The following is a 20,939-nucleotide window of genomic DNA, read 5'->3' on the forward strand; positions in this document are numbered from 1 at the left end:
AACAGAAGAGAGACACAGGGCATGAGTGGGGGGGTGGGGGGGTACAGGAGACAGACACGGGGCATGAGCAGGGGGGCAACAGGAGACAGACATGGGGCATGAGCGGGGGGTGGGGGAGTACTGGAGACAGACACGGGGCATGAGCAGGGGGGGCAACAGGAGACAGACATGGGGCATGAGCGGGGGGTGAGGGGGCACAGGAGAGAGACACGGGGCATGAGCGGGGGGTGGGGGGAACAGGAGACAGACACAGGGCATGAGCGGGGGGTGGGGGGGAACAACAGAGACAGACACGGGGCATGAGCAGGGGTTGGGGGGCAACAGGAGACAGACACAGGGCATGAGCAGGGGGTGGGGGGCAACAGGAGACAGACACGGGGCATGAGCGGGGGGTGGGGGGCAACAGGAGACAGACACGGGGCATGAGCGGGGGGTGGGGCCAACAGGAGACAGACACGGGGCATGAGCGGGGGTTGGGGGGGAACACGAGACAGACACAGGGCATGAGCGGGGGTGGGAGGAGCACGAGACAGACACGGGGCATGAGCGGGGGGTGGGGAGAACAGGAGACAGACACGGGGCATGAGCAAGGGGGTGGGGGCAACAGGAGACAGACACGGGGCATGAGCGGGGGTGTGGGGGGCAACAGGAGAGAGACACAGACATGAGCGCGGAGTGGGGGGGTACAGGAGACAGACACGGGGCATGGGTGGGAGCAAGAGGAGACAGACATGGGGCATGAGCGGGGGGTGGGGGGAACAGGCGACAGACACGGGGCATGGGTGGGGGTACAGAAGACAGACACGGGGCATGAGCGGGGTAGTGGGGGGCAACAGGAGAGAGACATGGGGCATGAGCGGGGAGTGGGAGGGGGTACAGGAGACAGACACGGGGCATGAGCAGGGGGTGGGGGGCAACAGAAGAGAGACACAGGGCATGAGTGGGGGGGTGGGGGGGTACAGGAGACAGACACGGGGCATGAGCAGGGGGGCAACAGGAGACAGACATGGGGCATGAGCGGGGGGTGGGGGAGTACTGGAGACAGACACGGGGCATGAGCAGGGGGGGCAACAGGAGACAGACATGGGGCATGAGCGGGGGGTGAGGGGGCACAGGAGAGAGACACGGGGCATGAGCGGGGGGTGGGGGGAACAGGAGACAGACACAGGGCATGAGCGGGGGGTGGGGGGGAACAACAGAGACAGACACGGGGCATGAGCAGGGGTTGGGGGCAACAGGAGACAGACACAGGGCATGAGCAGGGGGTGGGGGGCAACAGGAGACAGACACGGGGCATGAGCGGGGGGTGGGGGGCAACAGGAGACAGACACGGGGCATGAGCGGGGGGTGGGGACAACAGGAGACAGACACGGGGCATGAGCGGGGGTTGGGGGGGAACAGGAGACAGACACAGGGCATGAGCGGGGGTGGGAGGAACAGGAGACAGACACGGGGCATGAGCGGGGGTGGGGAGAACAGGAGACAGACACGGGGCATGAGCGAGGGGGTGGGGGGAAACAGGAGACAGACACGGGGCATGAGCAGGGGTGTGGGGGGCAACAGGAGAGAGACACAGACATGAGCGCGGAGTGGGGGGGTACAGGAGACAGACACGGGGCATGGGTGGGAGCAAGAGGAGACAGACATGGGGCATGAGCGGGGGTTGGGGGGAACAGGAGACAGACACGGGGCATGGGTGGGGGGTACAGAAGACAGACACGGGGCATGAGCGGGGTAGTGGGGGGCAACAGGAGAGAGACATGGGGCATGAGCGGGGAGTGGGAGGGGGTACAGGAGACAGACACGGGGCATGAGCAGGGGGTGGGGGGCAACAGAAGAGAGACACAGGGCATGAGTGGGGGGGTGGGGGGGTACAGGAGACAAACACGGGGCATGAGCGGGGGGGCAACAGGAGAGAGACACTGGACATGAGCGGGTGGGGGGAACAGGAGACAGACACGGGGCATGAGCAGTGGGGGCAACAGGAGACAGACACGGGGCATGAGCAGGGGGGCAACAGGAGACAGACATGGAGCATGAGCGGGGGTTGGGGGAGTACAGGAGACAGACACGGGGCATGAGCAGGGGGGGCAACAGGAGACAGACATGGGGCATGAGCGGGGGGTGGGGGGGCACAGGAGAGAGACACGGGGCATGAGCGGGGGGTGGGGGGAACAGGAGACAGACACAGGGCATGAGCGGGGGGTGGGGGGAACAAAAGAGACAGACACAGGGCAGGAGCGGGGGGGTGGGGGGCAACAGGAGACAGACACGGGGCAGGAGCAGGGGGTGGGGGGCAACAGGATACAGACACGGAGCATGAGAGGGTGGGGGCAACAGGAGACAGACACGGGGCATGAGCGGGTGGGGGGAACCGGAGACAGACACGGGGCATGAGCGGGGGTGGGGGGGAGGGAGACAGACACTGGGCATGAGCGGGGGTCGGGGGAGGGAGAGAGGCATGGGGCAAGAGCGGGGGTGGGTGGGAGGGTGAAAGACATGGGGCAAGAGCGGGGGTGGGCGGGAGGGTGAAAGACACGGGGCAAGAGCGGGGGAGGGCAGGAGGGTGAAAGACACGGGGCAAGAGCAGGGGTGGGCGGGAGATTGAAAGACACGGGGCAAGAGCGGGGGTGGGCGGGAGGGTGAAAGACACGGGGCAAAAGCGGGGGTGGGCGGGAGGGTGAAAGACACGGGGCAAGAGCGGGGGTGGGCGGGAGGGTGAAAGACAGGGGTGGGCGGGAGGGGGCAAGAGCGGGGGTGGGTGGGAGGGGGAAAGAGAGAGACACGGGGCAAGAGCGCGGGTGGGCGGCGGGAGGGGGAAGAGAGAGACACGGGGCAAGAGCGGGGGTGGGCGGGAGGGGGAAAGAGAGAGACACGGGGCAAGAGCGGGGGTGGGTGGGAGGGGGAAAGAGAGAGACGCGGGGCATGAGCAGGGAGTGGGCGGTTGGGGGAAAGACACGCGGGGCATGAGCGGGGGGTGGGCGGGAGGGGGAAAGACATGCAGGGCATGAGCGGGCGGTGGGCGGGAGGTGGAAAGACACACAGGGCATGAGCGGGGGGTGGGCGGGAGGGGGAAAGACACGCGGGGCATGAGCGGGGGTGGGCGGGATGGGGAAAGACACACCGGGCATGAGCGGGGGGTGGGCGGGAGGGGGAAAGACACGCGGGGCATGAGTGGGGGGTGGCCGGAAGGAGGAAAGACATGCGGGGCATGAGATGGGGGTGGGCAGGAGGGGAATAGACACGCGGGGCAAGAGCGGGGGGTTAAAGACACGCGGGGCAAGAGCGGGGGGTGGGCGGGAGGGGGAAAGACACACGGGGCAAGAGCGGGGGGTGGGCGGGAGGTGGAAAGACACACGGGGCAAGAGCGGGGGGTGGGCGGGAGGGGGAAAGACACACAGGGCATGAGCGGGGGGTGGGCGGGAGGGTGAAAGACACGGGGCAAGAGCGGGGGGTGGGCGGGAGGTTGAAAGACAGGGGGCAAGTGCGTGGGTGGGCGGTAGGGTGAAAGACACGGGGCAAGAGTGGGGGTGGGCGGGAGGGTGAAAGACACGGGGCAAGAGCGGGGGTGGGCGGGAGGGTGAAAGACACGGGGAGAGAGCGGGGGTGGGCGGGAGGGTGAAAGACACGGGGCAAGAGCAGGGGTGGGCGGGAGGGTGAAATACAAGGGGCAAGAGCGGGGGTGGGCGGGAGGGGGACAGGCACACGAGGCAAGAGCGGTTGTGGGGGGAGGGAGACAGACACACGGGGCAAGATCAGGGGTGGGGGGGAGGGAAACAGACACACGGGGCAAGAGCGGGGGTGGGGGGTAGGGAGACAGACACACGAGGCATGAGCGGGGGGTGGGCGTGAGGGGGAGAGACACACGGGGCATGAGCGGGGGGTGGGCGGGAGGGGGAGAGACACACGGGGCATGGGTGGGGGAGGGAGAGAGACACACAGGGCATGAGTGGGTGGTGGGGGGAAGGAGAGAGACACATGGGGCATGAGCGGGGGGTGGGCGGGAGGGGGAGAGACACACAGGGCATGAGCGGGGGTGGGTGGGAGGGGGAGAGACACACGGACATGACAAGCAGGGGTGGGGAGCGACACACTGGGCAAGAGCGGGGGGTGGGCGGTTGGGAGAGACGAGTGGGGCATGAGCGGGGGGTGGGCATAAGGGAGAAAGACACTGGGGGTGGGAGGAACAGGAGACAGACACAGGCATGAGCGGGGGTGGGGGACTTAATGTGCAGGCGGGATACAAAGCCTCTCGTGCGAGGAACAAAGATGGCGGGAGTCTCTGAAGCCAGACGCACTGCACGCTTCCATGCATCCAATGAGAGAGCACGTCAGATGTCCGCGAACATCACGTAAGCTGCTGGCCCAATCACCGTCCTGTCCGCGGAGCGAACAGGGAAGTGTGTCCGCGAAGCGAACACAGATATCACTAATTTTTTTCACTTACATTTTTGTCATTTTTTTAAAAACTACTGGACGGATTTACAGCAAATAAAGCAAAGCACGCTTTCGGGACCAAGCCACCGCTCATGCCGCTAATTTGGTGTAAATCCGTCCAGCGGTTTGGGCTGTAGGCGTGAGCAAAGTTTTTTCCCATTAAGTCTATGGGAAAAAAAAAAGTTTTGGGACCCCCCCTATAACTTTGCCCCCCCAGACGAATCCTCACCAAACTTTGCATAAAAATTCAGAGTGACCCAACTACTTTTTTTGCAAAGTTTGGTGAGGATCCGTCCAGGGAGAGCGAAGTTATAAGCCACCCAAAAAGTGCTCTTCCTATGGAAACAGCAACTTAACCATAACTACATGGCCACTACCGTGGCCATGTAATATATATATATATATATATATATATATATATATATATATATATATATATATATATATATATATATATATATATATATATATATATATATGCAAAATACACATGTATCAAGGTAGGTTGTAGTACTTCAAAAAAAAAACAAACATGTAAAAATTAACCCTGCACACAAAACCAAGCCGCTTATTCCAAAAATATATTTATTTCAATACAAAAAGTTCTTGAGCAACCAACATTGCCAAATGGCTAAAAAGGGATAGGCATCATTCCCATGCCTCCCTCAGTGACAAAACAGGTTGTAAGGACACTCACCCCACCAGGGTGGAAACCGCCATGCGTTCCGCTTGCTTACCAAGCTTCCTCAGGCTTTTCATTCCCAAATTTGTGCAAACACTCTCTTTTTATAGAAACCAGACGCCAAACCGGCGTTGATACAAGGCTCCTGCCTTTTGCTTTCAAAATAGCCGGTCATGTGACCATCAAAATGCCGTGGTAACTCATACATACAACCGCGGCCATCTTGGAATGATTTCCATATAGCTAAGTATCAATGTAATTACATCCTGTTTCAGCAAAATACCGTATGGGAAAAGTTTCAAGAGAGCGCAAGGGAGAAGCTGCATATCTCCAGCCTAATTCAACATACTGGTGGCTCTTTACAATTTCAAAATGAATAATAATGTGTTTATGTGCGCAAATGCGCTGATATTGCATTAGATGGTTCCTGTTTTAATCACTCATGATGAAAACTACAAACCATTACACCCCATGGTTTAGGGTGCCCTTAACAAAAGCCAATAAAGGGCGCAGCGCATTACCTGTTGGGGAACGTAATTTCCTATTTTTCATGACAAGTCACACCTCAAAATTGAGGTTGTGCTTTAAAACGCCTGAACCTTGCATCAAAGTTGCAGGGAAAGCTTCACAAATCTATATGCTCTATGAATGGTAAACGGCATAAATGCCATGATAAAGGGCCAAGGTGGAAATTAAAGTGCAAAATGCAATTATAGCAGCAATTGATCCAACAGTATACGTGGGACCTTCTGATGTCATCTTTGATGTCCTGGGTGTTAGTCTTAGCAGTGCACGGTGGTGGCGAGAGTTATGGTTGCTTAGCTTACCATAACTGGCGAATTTCAAGGGTTTTTCGGTTTTACTTGGAACCATAACGTCCCTTTAACAAAGTTTTTTCACTGAATTTCATAGGTTTTTAGTAGCGCAACTTAACCATAACGTCCCTTTAACAACGTTTTTTTCACTAAATTTAATAGGTTTTTAGTAGCGCAACTTAACCATAACGTCCCTTTAACAAAGTTTTTTCACTGAATTTCATAGTTTTTTAGTAGCACAACTTAACAATAATGACTTTGACTTTATATACATGTCATATGGAACTGACTAGATCTCTTCTTATGAACTTGATGTCCGCGAACTTATTTAATGTTCGCGGACATGTTCGGAGAACAGTACCACTACCTAAAAACTGTGGGTGGGGGTGGTTGGGTATGTTTGATTGTTATATCATAATATAGGAACATTTAACAAATTCAAAAAGCTGCACACAAACACATTATATATAGTAATACATAAGAAATGTAACCCATATATGTAACACACTAACCATTCATTTAAATACAATATGTTCTGAAATGGAATATACCACAAGAACATAAATTGACTTCCAACATAATTACCTCACAGACACAACAGAACTGAAAACAAGACCAGATCCTCTGAATACATAGGACTTATCTTACCAGAAATAGTAAGTGTACTTCATTTTACTCATATATTTATAAACTTTCTGTATTAGATTAAAAAATATATTATCTTTTTTTTTTTTTTTCTCACAGAAATGTCTAGTACTCTGGAATGGCTAGAGGACAATTTCCCACATGAAGAAATGTCACAAGATAGTGAAACTAATGGTAAACACTTTATAATATAAACCATTTAAATATTATTATTTTGTATACATTTAACATATATATATTTTTTTTGTACAGAGCATAACAAAATAGAAACTACCTCTGAATAGCTGTTATGGAAAACACGCTTGACAACATAAAAGAAAAAATTGATTTACTGTTGACCAATTTTAATAATTTGAAAACTTTTGTTGAAGATCATTTTAAAACAAAAACGTCATACCATTGCCCCACATGTACTTGTCCCTCCTCACCATATCCCAGTCAATTATCCCCAAACCCTCTCCATAATCCAAAACGTTTTGATGAGATTTCCATCCCTTCTTCACCTAATATCAATCATGTTGAAACCCCAAATTCTCCTGTTTTTGTTTCTGTTTCTGCCTCACCTTCTCTGTCATAAATTATTAATATATGTTAAATAAAGTTTAATTTTTATATTGTATTGTGAATAGTTTCCGTTTTTTTTTTTAAAAACAATAAAAGTATCCGCGGACAGTGCGAGTGTTCTGAAATGTTCGTATATAAATGAAAATGGAGGTGTCTTGAAGAACACCACACCTGTTCGTACTGTTCGCTAGCAAGTTGAAACTGTTCTAAGAACACACGTGGTGTCCTGAAATGTTCGTAAAGAAACAAAAATTAAAGTGTTCTAAAGAACACTATATCTGTCCGTAATGTTCGCTATCAACTTAAAACTGTCCTAAGAACACAATTGGTGTCCTGAAATGTTCGTACATAAACTAAATTACATGTGTCCTGAAGAACACTATATCTGTCCTTACTGTTCGCTACCAAGTTTAAACTGTTCTAAGAACACACGCGGTGTCCTGAAATTTCGTTTCACGTGTGACGCACTTTTAATTACTTCAGAACCCGAACAGTGTCCGTAGGACATCAATGCGCAGGCGCTAACCAATCTCTGTGCACTTGGTGTCCTGCGGACAGGCGCTTCCTTCGCAGACTAGTTCGCAAACAGATCATATGACCGCGCCCACGCTCATCGTGTGTCCTGAAATTCGGACACTGTTCGTGTCCCCGAACAATTTAAAAGTACATTTTCAGTTAATCCCTAATATTTTTCAATAAAATCTCACCATGCCACAAGTCCCACATAGCAATCTTGAGTTTCTATATACCTTTTGAAACTTTCCGATCCTTTTTTTGTGTTCGATCTGTCCGCGCACAGTGCGCATGTCCGTGGACCGCGCACAAGCACCCCTATAAAAGACCACGCCCAAGAGCTTATTCCCATTGTGTTTCTGGCTATTCTTCAGAACACAGTGATTTTTGCTGTCACCTGCAGACTACACCATCATTGACATGGCATCCTTGGCTGTTGAACTGCCACTTGGTGCTGCACCTGCTTCAGCACCACCACCACCCCCTCCACCACCACCACCTCCCCAAGGGCCTGAAGAGGGGAACAGGACTGAGGATGCGGAGGAGGAAGAAGAGGATGATGAGAATGAGGTAGAGGAAATCCCTACTACCCGCACTAGGCGTGAGTCTTGGGTGTGGCGGTTATTTACCATTTATGGGAATGGTCCTAAGGCTCGTGCGAACCATGTTTCCTGCAATGAGTGCAAAATGATACTCTGTCGCGGGAAGCACGGTAACTACAGCTTTGGGACCACTACTATGAAGCGACACCTGAGGTCATTTCACTCTGGGGCTATTCGCAGGGTTGTACCTTGCGAAGAACGTAGCAGGTTGATTTCCTCTACTTCATCCTCTGTTTCTGATCCTGTCACCACAAGGACCACCTCTGTGGGACAGCGTCTTTTCTCAAGCCACAAACAGCCTTATTAACATTGCGCCTTGCTTTTTCCATTTGTGGACCAAATGAAGAAGAACGAAGCCACATTTGTCTCTGCGCAATCCGTGAAAATATCACTTGAGAATTAGGAAACATGTCCATAACCTTCCTCAGTCCTTCTTTCATAGCAAATTGCAAATAAATTCCAGTCACATGCCCTAAACTGTTCCCTCCACAATGAATTTCAATTATGTCTGGATGTTGCTCTGTCTCCAAAGTAGCACAGAGTGGTAGCAAATCCAACCACTTCATTCCACGTACTCCATGCCAGTGTACTTCCACATGTGGGAATCCAAGATCTACAGCTACTCCACAGCTTTCTGCATGCACCTTCAACCAATGTATCCACAAATCTCCTAAAATCCAAACAATCTGTTTTCTGAAACACACAGCCATAGCTATCTTTTGTTCTCTCAGCAAAAAGAGTATCTCAGAAAATCTCTCCTGGCACAACACACCCACCAAACTTTCCTGACCAATCCCTTTCAGTGCTTATTCTCATTTGCATGACTTCTGAACCCAAAAATCCCCGGATGTACCTCCCGATGTCCGGGAACTACCGCCATGTCCGCGAACATATCGTAACATGAACAGCCCTTCTACCATTTCCACTACACTCTCTCTGCCATTCCCTCATTGGATGTACCTCAAAAATCACATGACCATGCACCAATCACATTCAAGACCTCTACATCTAACTGCATCATCATAGATCAGCACTGCAAATGGACTCTGAATCTCTCTGAGTACAAGTGTCATATCATTGGCAAGCAGCATCTACCACAAATACTGTACAAGTCTTCAAGATTTCTACTTGCAGCTCCATGCATATCCATATGCATGAACACAAACTTCAGGTGTGCATATTTTCTGTATAGTAGATGACATAGCTCTCAACCATTTTTGTTTTACAGGCGGGTGAAATCACCCGATTTTGTTTATGGCGGGTGAGACGCCCATTGGAATGAATGGGCGTGCAGGAGGCTTGGCGGGTGAGTCTACCCTTTACAAGGCGTGTGACACCCGCCAAAAGCGTGTGAGTTGAGAGCTATGGTGGATGAACACATTTTTAAACAGACTTTTACCTTGTAAAATCTGTAAAATGAATTTACTGTACTTTTTTCAATTTCCTAACATCAACTATCACTTATACACCTTTATACTTTTTACTTTCTTTATACACACTCAAATCATGTTAAACTAACATTTTTTAAATGAAATATATAGACTACATATATTCAAACAAAATTGCATGCAAACACAATCTATGTTTAAACATTTATAAAAATACTTATACAATTTCATATTTTTTGTTTTTATTTATTTATTTACTTAATTACTTTAAATTAGACATGACATTGAGGCGCTATTACCTAGAACAGTTTACTTACAGAAATAGTGGTATTCACTAATATATTATAAATTTCACAAGACATAGTAAAGATATTTTATTTTTGCTACAGTTAGTCATTCAATACAATTTGTTCATTAAGAACATATCATATGTACTGAACTGATGCAATGTATTTTATGTAAATAAATTAGTTTAATGGTTTTACAGAAAGCACTGAGGATTTCAATTAAAAAAATCAATATCTAAATTAAAAACAGTGCTATATACAAACAAAGTTACTAATTTGAAGCTTTTACAGTTGCAGTGAAGACCAGTTTCCTGAAAAGAAGCAGCCGAATTCGTAGAAGAAAGAAAAACTAAGAAGTTACCTGTTCATTTAAAAAAAAGTAAGTAAAATATCACCATAATATTTATATTATTAATCAAATATACTATAACATTAATACCAGCTATTTTGGTTTCTTAAAATAGAGAGTTTGTACCATTTTGTCCAAATATTTCCATGCCGTAAACAGCGATTTACAACCAGAATGGCCCACAAATTTCTATTTTTGGACACACAAATTAGCCAACTGAACCACTACAATTTTCATATTATAGAACAAACAGCTGTTTTAATTGTATACATTAGATTTACTATTTGTACTTTTCCACACCACTAGCTTACTTTTATTTTGTCATCTGAACCCCAGTTTAGTGACACATAAATTCAAGAATACCTATCCCTACTAGTTTTATTTCCCAATGCACAATCACACACCATTACATACATCTTTATCATCTTACTCAAACATTCATGCACACAGCACACATACTTTCCAGAACACCCCAACCCATATCTTCTTTATTTTTTTCAACAGACCCCAAAGAATGCCTACCAAAAGACAACTCCGTAGAAAGCAACGAAAAATTAGAGCAAATGAAAATAAAGGTGTCCAACATAAGCATCCATCTCTAGCAGAATTTGTAAAAAAAGTTGAAACAAAACAGCTAATACAATCATTTAGTGAAACACAAGATGTTTCAAGTACAACAACTTTGCTTCCTCTATCAAAATGTAAAACAAACCAAAAAACAATTAACAGAAAATCAGCTATCAGTAGAGATAAAACTACTTCTTCAAATTTTAATATAGTGCAAAGTAAGCATACCAAGAAAAGTATTTTAGCCAAAATAGACCGTCACAAAGTCCTTCAAAATCTTATAAAAACAGGAGAGAAATCAGGTTCAAAGCTTAAAACCTATCATAGGAAATTAATCTTAGAAGCATTGATGGACAGTGCAATTCTTCTCAAAAGAAATGTATTTATTTTACTGTTAAACAAAATGAAACCACTAACAAAACTAATAACTAAATTACAAAAAAGACTTCTCAATAAGCAAAATGTCAACAGAAAGAACTTCTTAAGTATCTGCGGAGGTGAATGGAATCACACTACGAGCACAGAACCATATTTTAATGAAGAAGCGTACAAACAAAAGCAAACAAATACAATTGCCATAAGTAGCAGTGGTCGAGGTTATGAAAAAGTGAATAATACCATAAAGGAACAAGAAGTACTCCTTACAAAAATATGCCCTGAAAACTTAGAATTACCACTCCATTCAACTGAATCAGAACGTCTAGTGTACAAATGGGCATGCACGTCAATGTGTAACATTCCCAAACAATGTTTCAAATCTTTACACCAATTCCTCAATAAATATGTAAAAAGCAAAGACAAAATCAAAATTAAATTACTGCAAAATATAGATACCTGTCCAGTGCGCAAGTACACAGGACTACAAGGACATTCATTGGCACATGAATTCAACTATAAGAAATCTAGTCTATAAACTTTACTATGCTAAAAGTCCTGCTTTAGCACTAGCAAAGTTAAATAACATCCTTCTACATGGTACAGCAAAAGACCTACTTGAAGAAATTCACTATATCCAGAAAAAATATTTTGGAAGTGAAAGCCATTTACAGAATGAAATAGCTTTAAACCAATTAAGCAACCAGTCTACACATGGCAACCTTTTGCTAAACACATACAAAAAAGAAATACTAAAATTTAAAAGTACATCAGCTGAAGTACCAAACCATGTATGTGTATGTTGCCGTAGAATTCTTTATAAAAGTAACACAAAAACTGTGGACCTATCATACAAAATAGAAGACAATGAAGATTCTAAATGGTTTGAATTAGCTCTCTACCTTCTAGCAGAAAACAAATATGAAATAACTGAGCCCTTAATACTTTGCAGTTATTGCACTACAAAACTTGACAACAACCGAACTCCTTCACGCTCTATCACAAATAATTTGGAATTATACCCAGTACCAAAACCTCTACAACAACTTAATTTATATGAGAGCATCATAATTCAAACAGTACACCCATGTCAAGCAATAATACGCCTTCAACCATAAACAGCAAAATTACCTCCATCTGAATTGGTAAAAGGCATTCATGAAAAAGTAGTTTATTTACCATTAAATCTAAAAGAAAATGTGCATACTCTAGGAGTGCAACATCCAATGCAGCAATCTTTAATTATATTAGTAAATGAAGTACCTACAAAAGACAAAAAAAATGGCAAAAGCTGGTAGATTTATATAAAGTTAGACAAGCCTTCCAATATCTTAAAGAGAATAATTAATATTACAAAGAAATTAATATTGAAGAAAACTTGAAAGATACAACTGAAATAATTCAAGAAACACAAGAAGCTGGTCAATTTGAGCTACTAGATCCTGCTACAATATCAAATACTTTAGACCATTATACAATTCATCCTTTGCACTGTAATGACACCGTACAAGATGTACTAGAAACCTACCAAATGCATCAAACAAAAGGATCGCCAATCAGTATATGGGAAAAAAAGTATAGAAGCACATGCTTTTCCTCTTCTCTTTCCTACTGGCAAAGGAGGAAGGTATGATGATAGACCTATTCAAATATCAGCTTCAGAATACCGCTCATTACGGATGTATTCTGAAGATCCCAGATTTAGACAAAATGTGGAATACATATTCCACCTACTCTTTGAAAGTGAACTAGCAACTTTATGTTACAGAGTTGCACACATATTAAAAGCAGGATCACACTTTCAAGATATGACAGCTACACAATTATTAGAGAAAGTGCAACAAAAGGATGAGGTTTTACAATCAAATATTACAAATCTTTTAGCAAATATGCGTGGTACTAAAGAGTACTGGTTTTGACGTCATGGAGATGTACGTTGTATGATCAGAAACCTTGGCCCACCCACTTGGTTTGTTACATTACGTTGTGCAGAATATGCATGGGAAGATTTACATGATTTCCTACGCATATCAAATAAAAACAAAACAAACATAGATATTCTAACACCTGGAGAACTTTGTTCTTTGGATCCTGTTAATGTTTCAAGATATTTTCACCATCGCTTCATTGCTATGCTACATTTTATTTGTAATAAAACTGTTCCTCCCCTTGGAGAAGTGCAACACTTCTTTTGGAGAAAAGAATACCAAGCCAGAGGAGCACCACATATCCACATGCTTTTATGGATTAAAGATGCTCCTAAATTTGGTCAAGACAGTGATGCCACTGTTTTACAGTTTATTGAAAAATATGTCACTTGTGAAATTCCATCAGAAGCCACAAATAGTGATCTTCGTGCACAAATTTTACAATTTCATAGACACAAATGTGGAAAATATTGTCGTCGCAAATACAAAAACAAAGGCAAATACTACACCAAATGCCGATTTGGTTTCCCTAGACCAGTTACAAATACAGGTCAAGTAAACAACCTCATGTCTTCAGTTAGACATACTGGTAAAGGAAAGTCACCTAAAAATACATATTACATAAAAAGAAAAGAAGAAGAAAAAGATATCAATGATTATAATGCAATCATTGCCCACTTATGGAATGCAAACATAGATGTGCAGTACATTGCAGACAATTCTACTGCAGTTGCACGATATGTCACAGCATACTTAACTAAAGCAGAATAGACAGAGCTCCAAGACCTCTGGAATGACCTGTCATCAGATAAAACAGTATCTCAGAAATTATACAGCTTGGGCATAAAAATGCTCACCCATAGAGAATGTGGATCTTATGAAGCAGCTGATCGCTTAACTGGTACTTCATTGTATGGTAAATCTGAAAATAGAGTATGGCTAAGTCTTGGTCCAGCTAAATCTAGAAAAAGAGTTCTAAAATCATATGAAGATATAGAAACAATAGCCAAACATGATCCCAACAGCCAAGACATTTTAAAAAACAATTTATTGGACACATACTACCCAAACAGAAGTAATACTTTGGAAAACATGTGTCTATACCAAATAGCCCAAAACTACACATACAAAAATAATATGAAACCCGATGAAAAAAAAGGTAAATATAGAGTGACAGGCTGTGAAGGCAGCTTAGTTAAACTCACTAAACCAAATTTAATTAATCATATCAAATTGTCATTGAAGACTCCTCAACATAAAGAAGTATATTACATGTCCCTGCTACAACTCTTCAAATCATGGAGAAAAGAAGAACAATTACTAGATAACTATGACTCATATGAGGATGCTTTCAAAGCAAATGAAAGCACTATAACTGATGTAAACTTTACACAGTACAAAACAATGTTGCACAATGAACAGCAACATGAAGAAGAACTCCAAGCCCAACTAGATAAGGATACTCCTGACAGAAGTCAACTTTCTGTAACAGGAAGCCAAGAACCACTGGGAGAACCACTAATAACAAATTAGGCAGAATTAGCTATGATAGAAGTAGAAAACACCATGTGTCAGTGTGAAGATAAGGAAGACTTAACTATACTACAATCAAAACTAAACAATGAGCAAAGTAGCATTTTTCAAGAAGTAACAAAACAAATTGCACATGGTGTAAAACATGAAAATAAAGAATGTTCCTGCCATAATTATAAACCTATACTACTGTACGTCAGTGGTGAAGCTGGTTCTGGCAAAACATTCCTAATCAAAATCATTAGTAAGTTCCTTCAACAATTGACAAACAACAAACTGTCAGCTATTGTCACTGCCCCCACAGGTTTAGCTGCCTACAACATAGGTGATGTTACATTACACCGATTACTACTATTACCAGTAGAACACCAGAACAAATTAGACTATTACAAACTTTCTGCAGAAGCTGCAATGGAATTACGCAGAGTAATGAAACAACTGAAAATGCTACTAATAGATGAAGTGAGCATACGCTCCAACCTGATGTTAGCTTTGATTCACCTCAGATTACAAGAAGTACTCAAAACAGACTATGAAGAGCTCTTTGCAGGAAAACACATTATTGTTTTTGGAGATCTGCTTCAATTAACACCAGTAAAAGGTGAACCTATTTTGAAAACATTAGGGCACAAACTCTGCCGTAAAACTGTTGGCAGCATTGGAAATGTCAACCTTTGGCAACATTTCCAATACAGAGAATTAACAGAAAACATGCGCCAATCTGCAGATCTAACTTATGCCAACATTTTAAAAAGTTTGAGAGTTGGTATACTTTCTAAAGAAGCAGAAGCAACATTGAAAACCCAGCAAATTAATGCACTTTATGGCGATAATGCATGTGCTACAGATGTTATGGAACAATTAGCCCACAAAAATGTCAATTGTATGGCCTTAATGCCAACTCTTGCAAGCTGTTTCAAATTCAATGAAATCATGCTAAGTAAAGAAATGCAACCAATAATGGAAATTAGCGCCACAGACAAACTAGATGAACATGGTATGACACTACCCATGTTTGACCAAGCCACAACAAGACTAAATAATTTAGAAAAATCAATCTCAAACACAGCAGGCTTAGAAAATATGTTAAAATTATCCTTAAATTGCAGAGTAATGCTTAAACGTAACCTTGACGTGGACCAAGGACTAGTTAATGGAGCACTGGGTACAGTTGTTGGCTTTCAAACATACCCACGTGACAACAAAATTCAGTTTGTCAATATACTCTTTGACAAACTTTCAGAAGTAAAACGGATAGGGCGCTCAACAGCTAGTTTCCTTCTCTTCAAAGATATGTATGTACGCAGAGAACAATTTTCTCTAACTCTTGCATACGCAGTCACAATTCATAAATCACAAGGTCTTACCCTAGACAAAGCAATGATAGATATTGGTAACACAGTCTTTAAAGAAGGCATGAGCTACGTAGCACTATCACGCTTACGTACACTTGACAGTCTATTTCTAATCAACTTTGATGCAAGTAAAGTAAACGCTGATATTCCTTGCATTTTAGAATATAATAGACTTCGCTCACTATACACTCCCCATCTAAACACATATTCTGTTCCACAAAAACTAAAACGTTGTAAAAGAAAACTAAATCAAACAGAAATGCAACAGGACGTCACTGCAAATCCTCCAAAGAGAGTAAAAGAAACTAATACTTCATCAAGTACCACAAACAAAATAAGAATCAATTAGAGAAAGTAAACCAGGTACTTCTTTAAAGAAGGAAGACAAACTCCAAAAAAAGCAGTTAGATACAGAACTACCTGGACCATTTAAATTCTCAAATATAGTTGGTGTAAGTTGCTATGCAAATGTAGCAATGAATATTCTATTTCAATTACCACCAATTGTTGACAACATTTACTCACACAGTACAGACCCATTGTGTTTGCAAATGTTAGTACTTCACAGAAATGCAGCAAACAATCCTGACAACACATATAGTGTTTTTGGAATAAGATGACAATTGGACTACTGTGCTGGAATGGTGAAATTCACTATAAACTCACAGGAAGATCCACAAGAATTTCTAATGTACTTACTACAAGTACTGGAAAACAAAAACATACATATAAATGAAATATTTCAGATTTCATACATGTGGAAACATACATGCACTCTCTGCAACAATGTGACACAAGAAGAAATCCCCAATGAACGCTTCATATATGTATCAATACCAAATTGTGAATCCATTCCATTTCAGCAACTTGTACAAAATGCAAACCATGGTAGATTATGCTCTACCTGCAATTCAGATAATCGCTCCACGTTAGTAATACAACCACATAGTAAATATGTAATACTAATGCTTCTACGTTACAATGCAGATGGTACCACAAACAACTGCAAACTGACTGGATTCACACATGGTCAAATATCACTTGGTAAGAAAACCTTCACAACAATAGGTATAATCTACCACGCAGGAGCCACAACCAATTCAGGGCACAACACTGCATACATAATAAAGAAATGTGGATGGTTTGAATGTAATGATAGTACCATTACTCTAAAGCAGAGATTACCAGCAAATCTTACAAACGCTTATTTGATGTTCTTAAAACCAAAATTTGATAAATAAACTGTATTTAAACCTTTAAGCAAATTTGTGTTACAAAAATATAAACTGTTAGAATACTCCAAAAGCTATCTAACTGCTCAAAGATTCTACAACAACTAATCAGATAAATGAATACCACTAAATTAGACCAAAAAATACACAGTTAGAATACGCCAATTGGTATCTAACTGTCCCAAAATTATAAATTTGTGTTAAAATAATATAAACTGTTAGAATACTCCAAAAGCTATCTAACAGCTCAAAGATTCTAAAACAACTAATCAGATAAATGAATACCACTAAATTAGGCAAAAAAATACAGTTAGAATACGCCAATTGGTATCTAACTGTCCCAAAATTTAACAATATCCAAATAGATAAATCAAAACCACTAAAATATATTAAAAAAATAGACAGTTAGAATATGCCAATTGGTATCTAACTGCTCCAAAATTTTATAATATCAAAACAAATGAAGAATCTGTTACTGCTCCAAAAAAAACACAACAAAGCAAAGTATAAAGCATTAGCCAGAAACAACAAGTGAACACTGAAAACAAACAAACAAATAAACTGTAGCATAACAGAAAAAGGTCTTTTTTTTAATCCAACATGGATTTTTTTTTTCTCCCACAGACCCAATGATTTTAGCAACAAATACAGAAACTGAGCAAATTGCACAGTACTCTGATTTGAACTCAACTAAATATGACGGTCGAAAAAAAAAAAAGTATATTGCTTATACAACGTAATAAGTCATTACAAAATACTAATACTAACATGCTATTTTCTTTTATCACATAAATGAAGAAGAAAAACATGGACTCCCATTACTAGACCAAACAGTAAGTATACAATAATAAGGACAACCATAGCAGCATATCACATCCATAGTATCTAATACCTTTGTTCCTTATACATTTGTTTTTCACCCAAAGTTATAAGCAAATATGAATGTGATATGCTGCGCTGGTTGTTGCCAGGGCATACAATCTTGGGTGCATGGCCAAATGGCCATGCACCCAAGACTCTGTGCCCTGGCAACAACCACAGCATATCACATCCATAGAGTCAAACATTTCAACTATGATCTATGGGAAACTTTTAATGTCCGCGAACAATGTGAGTGTTCTTCGAACACTTTGAACTTGCCAGCGAACAATACGGACACCGTTTTCAGGACACCCCCTACGAACATTTCAGAACAACGCGATAGTTCTTAGAACACTTTCAACTTAACAATGAACAATACGGACAGCGTCCTAAGGACACCCCCTACGAACATTCCAGGACACCGGGAGTGTTCTTAGAAGCGTCTTCAGAACACCACCATCTTATTTATTTGCGAACATTTCAGGACACCGCGAGTGTTCTTAGGACACATTCAACTTGACAAAGAACTATACAGACAGCGTCCTCAGGACACCCCCTACGAACACTCCCCGGACACCGGGAGTGTTCTTAGAAGCGTCTTCAGAACACCACCATCTTGTTTATTTGCGAACATTTCAGGACACCGCGAGTGTTCTTAGGACACATTCAACTTGACAAAGAACAATACGGACAGCGTCCTCAGGACACCGCCTACGAACACTCCCCGGACACCGCGAGTGTTCTTAGAAGCGTCTTCAGAACACCCCCATTTTGTTTATTTGTGAAAATTTCAGAACACCGCAAGTGTTCTTAGGACACATTCAACTTGACAGAGAACAATATGAACAGCGTCCTCAGGACACCCCCTACGAACACTCCCCGGACACCGCAACTGTTTTTAGAAGCCTCTTCACAACACCACCATCTTGTTTATTTGCGTACATTTCAGTACACCGTGAGTATTCTTAGGACACATTCAACTTGACACAGAACAATATGGACAGCGTCCTCAGGACACCCCCTACGAACACTCCCCGGACACCGGGAGTGTTCTTAGAAGCGTCTTCAGAACACACCCATTTTGTTTATTTGCGAACATTTCAGGACACTGCGAGTGTTCTTAGCACACATTCAACTTGACAGAGAACAATACGGACAGCGTCCTCAGGACACCCCCTACGAACACTCCCCGGACACCACGAGTGTTCTTAGAAGCGTCTTCAGAACACCCCCATTTTGTTTATTTGCGAACACTTCAAGACACCGCGAGTGTTCTTAGAACACATTCAATTTGACAGAGAACAATACGGACAGCGTCCTCAGAACAACCCCTACAAACATTTCAGGACACCGGGAGTGTTCTCAAAAACATCTTCAGAACACCCCCATTTTGTTTATTTGCGAACATTTCAGGACACCGCGCGTGTTCTTAGAACACATTCAACTTGACAGAGAACAATACGCACAGCGTCCTCAGGACACCACCTACGAACACTCCCCGGACACCGCGAGTGTTCTTAGAACAGTTTCACTTTGCTTGCGAACAAAACGGACACATATTGACTCCTTAGAACACCCCCTAGTCAGTTTATTTAGAACATTTCAGAACACCCGTGATGGCCGCAAACAAATCGAACACGAAAAGAACATCTAACACATAAAAAACACAACTTTCATCCTATCTCATACACTCCCACCCTCCCCAAACACTCCTACACACCAACACACTCTACAAAATACACATTTTGAACAAAGTTTCACCACGCTGTCCGGGGACGTCCGCGAATCCAATATGGCGGGCGCTATCGAAAAATCTGACGCGCTTCACGCTCCACGCCGTCCAATCAGCGAACACTTTGCATGTCCGCAAACATCACGCAAGACGATTGGCCAATCAGGACACTTTCCGGTCATTTAAAAAAAAACTACTGGACGGATTTTCACCAAATTTGCAAAAGCACGCTTTCGGGACCAGGCAGCTGCTCCTGGTCCAAATTTGGTGGAATTCTGTTCAGCGGTTTGGGCTGTATGCGCGAGCAAAGGTTTTTTCCCATTCACTCTATGGAGAGTGAATATAATGTATACAAATATGAGCATATAGAGGGAAGGTAGAGTAATAAAAATAAAACTATGAGAAAGTGCTGATAACCATAATGATTATCTTCATGCACAGAAAGGATTGCTCTCTTTCAAGCCTGTATCTTCCGCTATGTACATGTTTCATATGATGTGACAGGACCCTAAGTCTACAAATATAGCACCTTTTCAATTTTTACTTCCTGACTGTTACTGAAGAAAACTATGTGGCTTCGATATGTCAGTAAAGGATAAAAAGGGAGAGCCAGCCATGTGATGTCATCAGTTATGTCATCAATGACATTTGTGATGTCATCTTTGATGTCCTGGGTGTTAGTGTTAGCAGTGCACGGTGGCGCGAGTTATGGTTGCTTATGTTGCCATAACTGGCGAATTTCAGGAGTTTTTCGGTTTTACTTTGAGCCATAACGTCCCTTTAACAAAGTTTTTTCACTGAATTTCATAGGTTTTTAATAGCGCAACTCAACCATAACGTCCCTTTAACAAAGTTTTTTTAATATCACGCAAACAATATACAAACATGGCGTGCAAAAACCAACTTCTACAGATGGCTTTACACAGAATGTTGCAAAGTAAGAATTTATGCTTGTTCACAGTGAAGGTCAGCTGCTTCCACAACTTCTACAGATGGCTTTACACAGAATGTTGCAAAGTAAGAATTTATGCTCGTTCACAGTGAAGGTCAGCTGCTTCCATTTTTTTCTCGGGC

This window comes from Ambystoma mexicanum, chromosome 5p (assembly GCF_040938575.1).
Source record: "Ambystoma mexicanum isolate Mex_15411 chromosome 5p, UKY_AmexF1_1, whole genome shotgun sequence".
NCBI lineage: Eukaryota > Metazoa > Chordata > Amphibia > Caudata > Ambystomatidae > Ambystoma > Ambystoma mexicanum.